Source organism: Gorilla gorilla, chromosome 17 (genome assembly GCF_029281585.2).
Source record: "Gorilla gorilla gorilla isolate KB3781 chromosome 17, NHGRI_mGorGor1-v2.1_pri, whole genome shotgun sequence".
In the NCBI taxonomy this organism is placed as follows: domain Eukaryota; kingdom Metazoa; phylum Chordata; class Mammalia; order Primates; family Hominidae; genus Gorilla; species Gorilla gorilla.
In genome coordinates this window covers 103,523,140-103,529,514 of record NC_073241.2, presented here as the reverse complement: position 1 = coordinate 103,529,514, position 6,375 = coordinate 103,523,140, and positions in this window count along the sequence as shown.

Below are 6,375 nucleotides of genomic sequence, written 5' to 3'. Positions count from 1 at the left end.
GTATTTGTACAACCCCACGGATGTCCCCCTCCTCCATTTAGTTCTCCCAGCCCACAAAGCAAACAATGTTATGACTTCTGTCACTGCACATGACTTCTGTTTGTTCCCTTAACATGACAGTTTTTCCTGACTGTTTTACTACTTCTTTATTTTGGCTTTCATCAATTGGACCCTGGCATGCCTCGGTGTTGTTTTCTTTGTTGTATATCTCACTGAGCTTCTTGGATTTCTGGGTTGTTGCTTTTCATCAAATTTGGAATTAACTTTGGCCACAGTGTCTTCAAGAATTGTTTTTTCTCCCCACTTTTGATTGACACTCTCCTTCTGGGTCTCTAATTTTTGTCTTTAAAGTATCAATTCTGGCCTGGCACGGTGGATTGCGCTTGCAATCCCGGCACTTTGGGAGGCCAAGGCGGGTGGATCACTTGAGGCCAGGAGTTCAAGACAAGCCTGGTCAACATAGTGAAACTCCATTTCTATTAATAATATGGAAATTAGCCGGGCATGATGGTGCACACCTGTCGTCCCAGCTACTTGGGAGGCTGAGGCAGGATAATTGCTTAAACCTGGGAGGCGGACTTTGCAATGAGCCGAGATTGTGCCTCTGCACTGCAGCCTGGGCAATAGAGTGAGACTGTCTCAAAGAAAAAAAAAAAAAGACAATAAATAAATAAAGTATCAAAAGTATTAATTCTATGCTAAAAAGCCCCGAATTGGATGTCTCCATTCCTGTTCTTTCTTCTGAGTTCTAAGCTTGCTGCTGAACGCTGGTGGTCTGTGTGTGAGAGGTGTTTCAGATTCCAGAACTGAACTCGTAATTTTACTCCCCACACCCACCCCCCTTTCTGTGTTACCAGCTTCTGTTACCACTTTGATGCTATTATTCTCCTCACATATAAAGTTGTATGCATTAAGGCAGCACTTTCCAAATGGTGTTCCTTGCTTTTTGAGGTGTGAATAAACATTCTCTGTGTGTGTATCTGTGTGTGTGTGTGTGTGTGTGTGTGTATCTTTGGGAGAAGGTTCTTTCTTCAAATAACTTTGAGAATGTCTTCATCCTAACTCCCCACTTAGATATTGACTGTTATAAGTTGTTTTTTCAATGACCTTAGACATCCTGCAGTTGAGAAGATTTTTAACTTAAATGTTAAAGTATGATTTCATATTTAAAAAAATTATTTTACCATAAAATTCTTTCTTAAAAATAGAAAGTCTGATAAAATCCATGGACTGAATTTTGGAAAATATTACCACAGGGCCATCTTTGGCTAATTTTTCTTCTCCATGTACATCTGGTTGGTTTCCAATCCTCCACATCCTACTTACTAACATCTCCCAAACCTGCTTCTGCCCCATGTCCCCATTCACTTCCGCAGCCTGATCGTTAAGCTTCCGTCACCTCTCAGGCCAAGGGCATCCTCTCTGAGCTAGCTCCTCTCTTTTTAACTTCTCACCTTTTAAATTTAGTTTTTGCCAGGTGCAGTGGCTCACGCCTATAATCCTAGCACTTTGGGAGGCCAAGGCGGGTGTATCGCGAGGTCAGGAGTTCAAGCCCACCCTGAACAACGTGGTGAAACCCCGTCTCTACTAAAATTACAAAAATTAGCCGGACGTGGTGGTGGGTGCCTGTAATCCCAGCTACTGAGGAGATTGAGGCAGGAGAATCTCTTGAACCCAGGAGATGGAGGTTGCAGTGAGCTGAGATCGCGCCACTGTGCTCTAGCCTGGGCGACAGAGTGAGACTCGGTCTCAAAAAAATAATAATAATAAAACAAATAAATAAATAAATAAATAATAAATCCAGTTTTTACTTGGCTGACAGAGTGATCTTGAACACAAGTCAGTTTCTTAAAAACTTTCAATGGCGGCCGGGCACGGTGGCTCACTCCTATAATCCCGGCACTTTGGGAGGCTGAGGCGGGCAGATCACAAGGTCAGGAGATGGAGACCATCCTGGCTAACATGGTGAAACCCCGTCTCTACTAAGAATACAAAAATTAGCCAGGCGTGGTGGCAGGTGCCTGTAGTCCCGGCTACTCGGGAGGCTGAGGCAGGAGAATGGCGGGAACCCGGGAGGCGGAGCTTGCAGTGAGCCGAGAAGCGCCACTGCACTCCAGCCTGGGCGACGAAGCGAGACTCCGTCTCAAAACAAAACAAATTTTCAATGGCTACCCATCACTCAGGGAAGGAAACCCAATCTCCTCAGCAAAGGATCAAGTATTTGTCACGCTCAGCGTTTCCTCACCACCCCCGCCCCGCACCCAAGGCTGTGGCACCCCGGTGGGAGCCCTCCATGAGGAAAAGGAGGCAGGAAGCCGGTTTCAGGCAGGGTGGAGTTACAGGCAGGGAGGCGAGGCTGGCAGTGTTACCTAGAGGAGCATCCTTGGGACCACAGAGCTGGCGGAGAAGAGAGATGAAAGCACCCTCCAGAGACTGGAGCCCAAGCCAGCTGCTGAGAGAAATAGCGCAGTGAGTGCAGCTGGGAGGACTGGGAGGACTGGGAGGAGTGGGTGAGGAAGGGAGGAGGAACCAGGGAGGGGGACAGGGCTGAGAGCGCCGAGCGGGAAGCGGACTTGGCCACGAGGTAAGGAGGGCTGGCATTGCCAGGCTTTCCCTTGAGCGGGTTCTGACCCTCTCCTCAGCATGCAGGACGTGGTGGCCAGGCGGGACCCTCCTCGTCCCATCCTCACTGCTTCCCTACAAGGTGCAGCGATGGCTTAGAGCCCCTTTCTGGGCCCCTGCGCTGAGAAACACCTGAAGCCTTCTCCAGTCCTGCCCTTAGAATGAATAGCTCCCTCTTCTCTGATCTCAGCACTCGCCTTGTTTTTGGCATGTTGTCCTGTTTTGCTGATATTTTGGTTTCCCCCATGGGAGCTCGCCACAGAGCCAGGTGAGACTGTTGGGATTTGCCCGGCGAGATCCTCCTCTTGTTGGCAGCATCTTCTGCATGTGCAGCGTGCACAGGCGCGGTGGGAAGAGCCACACTACGGAGTTAGCACTTTTCCTGAGGACTAGATTGCACCCTTTCCTTCACTGCAGTCTTCCTTAGAACTTTAAGGAATAGATTGCACCCTTTCCTTCACTGCAGTCTTTCTTAGAAGTTTACATACAATTAATTATCAGAAAGAATTACAAGATCAGCACTATGATTTTCCCATTTACAGATAAGGAACTAGGCAATTTACAGAGAAGTAAAGTAAATGACCCGTCGCAGTGGTAGAATTGGGACTTGACACAGCTACAGCTGTCTGAATTCTGAGCCCAAATGCTCAATTGCGAAGCTGTATTGCTCAAGAGAAGAAAGATTGAGTCTCTGGACCCGTTCACTGCAAACAAGAAAGTGAAACTATGAGGAGCTGGTCTGAGAATGAGATGCGGTCCTGGTATTAATATTAGAAAGATCGGCGGGCTGGGGAGCTCTCTGTTGTCCTGAGCTGACCTGAGGAAAGGGCACCTTTCTCACTTTATGCTTCTCCCAATCCACAAGACTCCTCCTCACCTCTACTGATCCGGTGGCGCCTAAAATGTTCACTTTGCCTGATTATAAACCAAGAAAAAGGAACATAAACACCTGTCGACATGGTTGTGTTTAGGGCCTATTTAAGGCACTAGTCTTTATTATAGTCTTTATTACAGTCTGAGAGAGTATAGAGATGAGGAAACAGAGGAGGAGGGGGGACAGCAGAGAGAGGAGGGAGGGACATCAGAGACAGAGAAGCAGGAGAAAAAGGGCACAAACGGCCAGGCATGGTGACTTACGCCTGTAATCCCAGCACCTTGGGAGGCCAAGACAGATGGATCACCTGAGGTCAGTAGTTCAAGACCAGCCTGGCCAACATGCTGAAACCCTGTCTCTACTAAAAATACAAAAAAATTGCTGGGTGTGGTGGTGGGCACTTGTAATCAATCCCAGCTACTTGGGAGGCTGAGGCAGGAGAATTGCTTGAACTCGAGAGGCAGAGGTTGCAGTGAGCCGAGATCACACCATTGCACTCCAGCCTGAGCAATAACAGTGAGACTCTGTCTCAAAAAATAAAAAAAGAAAAGAGAAAGGACACAAACAAGGGTTGTAACTTGGGGACACTGAGGCTTGATGGACTTCCAATGAGAGTTAGCCGGAAGCTGCGTCCTGCTGTTTCCTTTGGACATGAGCTTCTGTGTGGAGTCACCTGGATTTTGAAGTGTTTTGTGTCGTTTAACTGCTCATCAGAGCTCTCCACACACTGAAACCTCAATTCTCTTGTTGAGACACTAGAAGTCTGCGGGTGCCCCTCACACAGGAGAAATGCAAGCTGCCCCCTTGAAAAACGTCCTCAGAGTTGCAACCACAGGGGCCAAATCAAGAACACTTCAAAGACTGGATGCAATCCAGCCAAGAGGTTGGCTCATTCCCTCAGCCAGATCTCCCCTGTGCTACCATAAGGAGAGCCTCGCAGAGCTGTGGCAGGCGGTGTTGGCATGGATGAGAAACTTCTGCATGGGTCTTAGTGAATGCATTGGCATTCCTGGATGAAATACATTAAAAATGAAATAAATCCATATTAATAACAAATAATGATACAGTCACCTTTGATAGAGTAAAAATGAACACTTTTGTAATCCTTTGATATGAAAAATAATGAGCCTATGAAGATTCAATTTCATTATTTGCAACTACTTGAAGCATATTTTTATCTCATTTCTTGTATCTATAGGCTAAATACAAATTGATATCAATGCTGATGATATTTAGCTTAATAAGTTTATATCTTTTGTCTGAATTATTCCTAAATAAAATTGACAGCAGTATTCGCAGCTTGTAACACAGAGCAGCCAGTGGCTTCCAGGAAAAGTATAGGTAATTTTCATCATCTTGCCAGAGACAAGGGGTTCTGCTGGGTTCATCTAGAAATCAAGACATATTCCTTTAGAGGCTTCCCTATGGGCAGTAAGCCATTTGCCTCACTTGGCATTTATTTGTTGACAGCATTTACATGTCTTTGAAACAATGCTGACAACTTCGCTTAAATAGATGAAGATTTCCATGTCCATTCTCAGGTGGCCAGAATAATCAGTGGATGTGAACAGTAAGTTCTCATAAATGTGACTCGTGTTTGGATTAAGTATCGTCATTGACCAAATCATTTTGTCCTTCTCCCCATTTGTCGTGCCGCCCTCCCATGATGTTATAATACCCATCAAATAATCATGACTGTCAGCAATAAATGCAGCCACTGACACCAGCTGCAAGGAATGAAGTCAAGATTGTCCATGCGATGAATCTGAGCTTTTCAACTAAGCTTTAATTTCGGTACGCTTTTCCCCCCCTTTTTATAAATTACTCAGATCTCAAGGTAATAAGCATGTAAAGGAAAACCTGTTAAACATCTTATGCTGTACTCGCCATTCCTTTAACTATTTTTAAACAAATTCCATGTTCATCACAAATTCGAGAAAAAGCAGAGAGTGTAGAAAAAGAGGACAGAGAGGGACATTTTATAATTTTTAGGAGATGTCGGTATTATGATTATAAACCAGAAAAGCACAGACTAATGTTTTTCTAGGTTGGATGAGAAATCTGGAAATAGGATATTGGTGGTAAAAGGGGAAGAGTGCCTTAGGAAGAGTCTTGGGGGTAATTTGGGGAGTACCTTTCTTCCAAGCTACACACAGCCAACTGTTGGTAGCATCATATTCCACACAGTGAGAAGCAAGGTGGGGCCATGATGCCACTCTGGAAGGTCAACAGATAAGTGCAGAATATCTCATGCAAATGAGTGAAAGCAAATGGTGACTCCGAGCTATGTAGGAGCTTCTCATGTAAATGGCTGCACCACCTTCACTGCAGTCGAATAAATGTGTTATCATGAAAACATTCTCTTCTAAACATGAACCAAATCTGTAGGGTCAAATCAATAGATACCCATCAAAGCATTTACTGTGGTTCTAGTAACTATTTGATCAGAATATCCTTCCTTTTTGGCATTTTTGTTTTGTCATATTATAAAGTAAGTGGTCTTAGAAGGTGATTGTTCCATAACCATTTTTTTTTTTTTGCTGCCTTATTGCATACGCTGAAGAGCAGCATATGTGTTTCTTCTGCCAGCCCTGCTCCTCATGGTGATTCAGCCTTCTAGAGGCATTAGATTTATGTTGCTAATGCAAGACCACTTTTGTATGCAACGGGACACATCCGTAATTTTTGCAGCCTCCTATCTCTCGTGGCTGGCACTCTAGGAATTTGGTAGCTTTCTCAGTCACTTTTTGAATAACGCATTGCTTGGGTATTAGAACTATAGGTACTTATAAGGTTTAGATTTAACACATTTTTTTTTTCTGAGAACTTATTAACATCCAAATACTGTAGTAACTGGAGATACAGGAATTAAAATGATG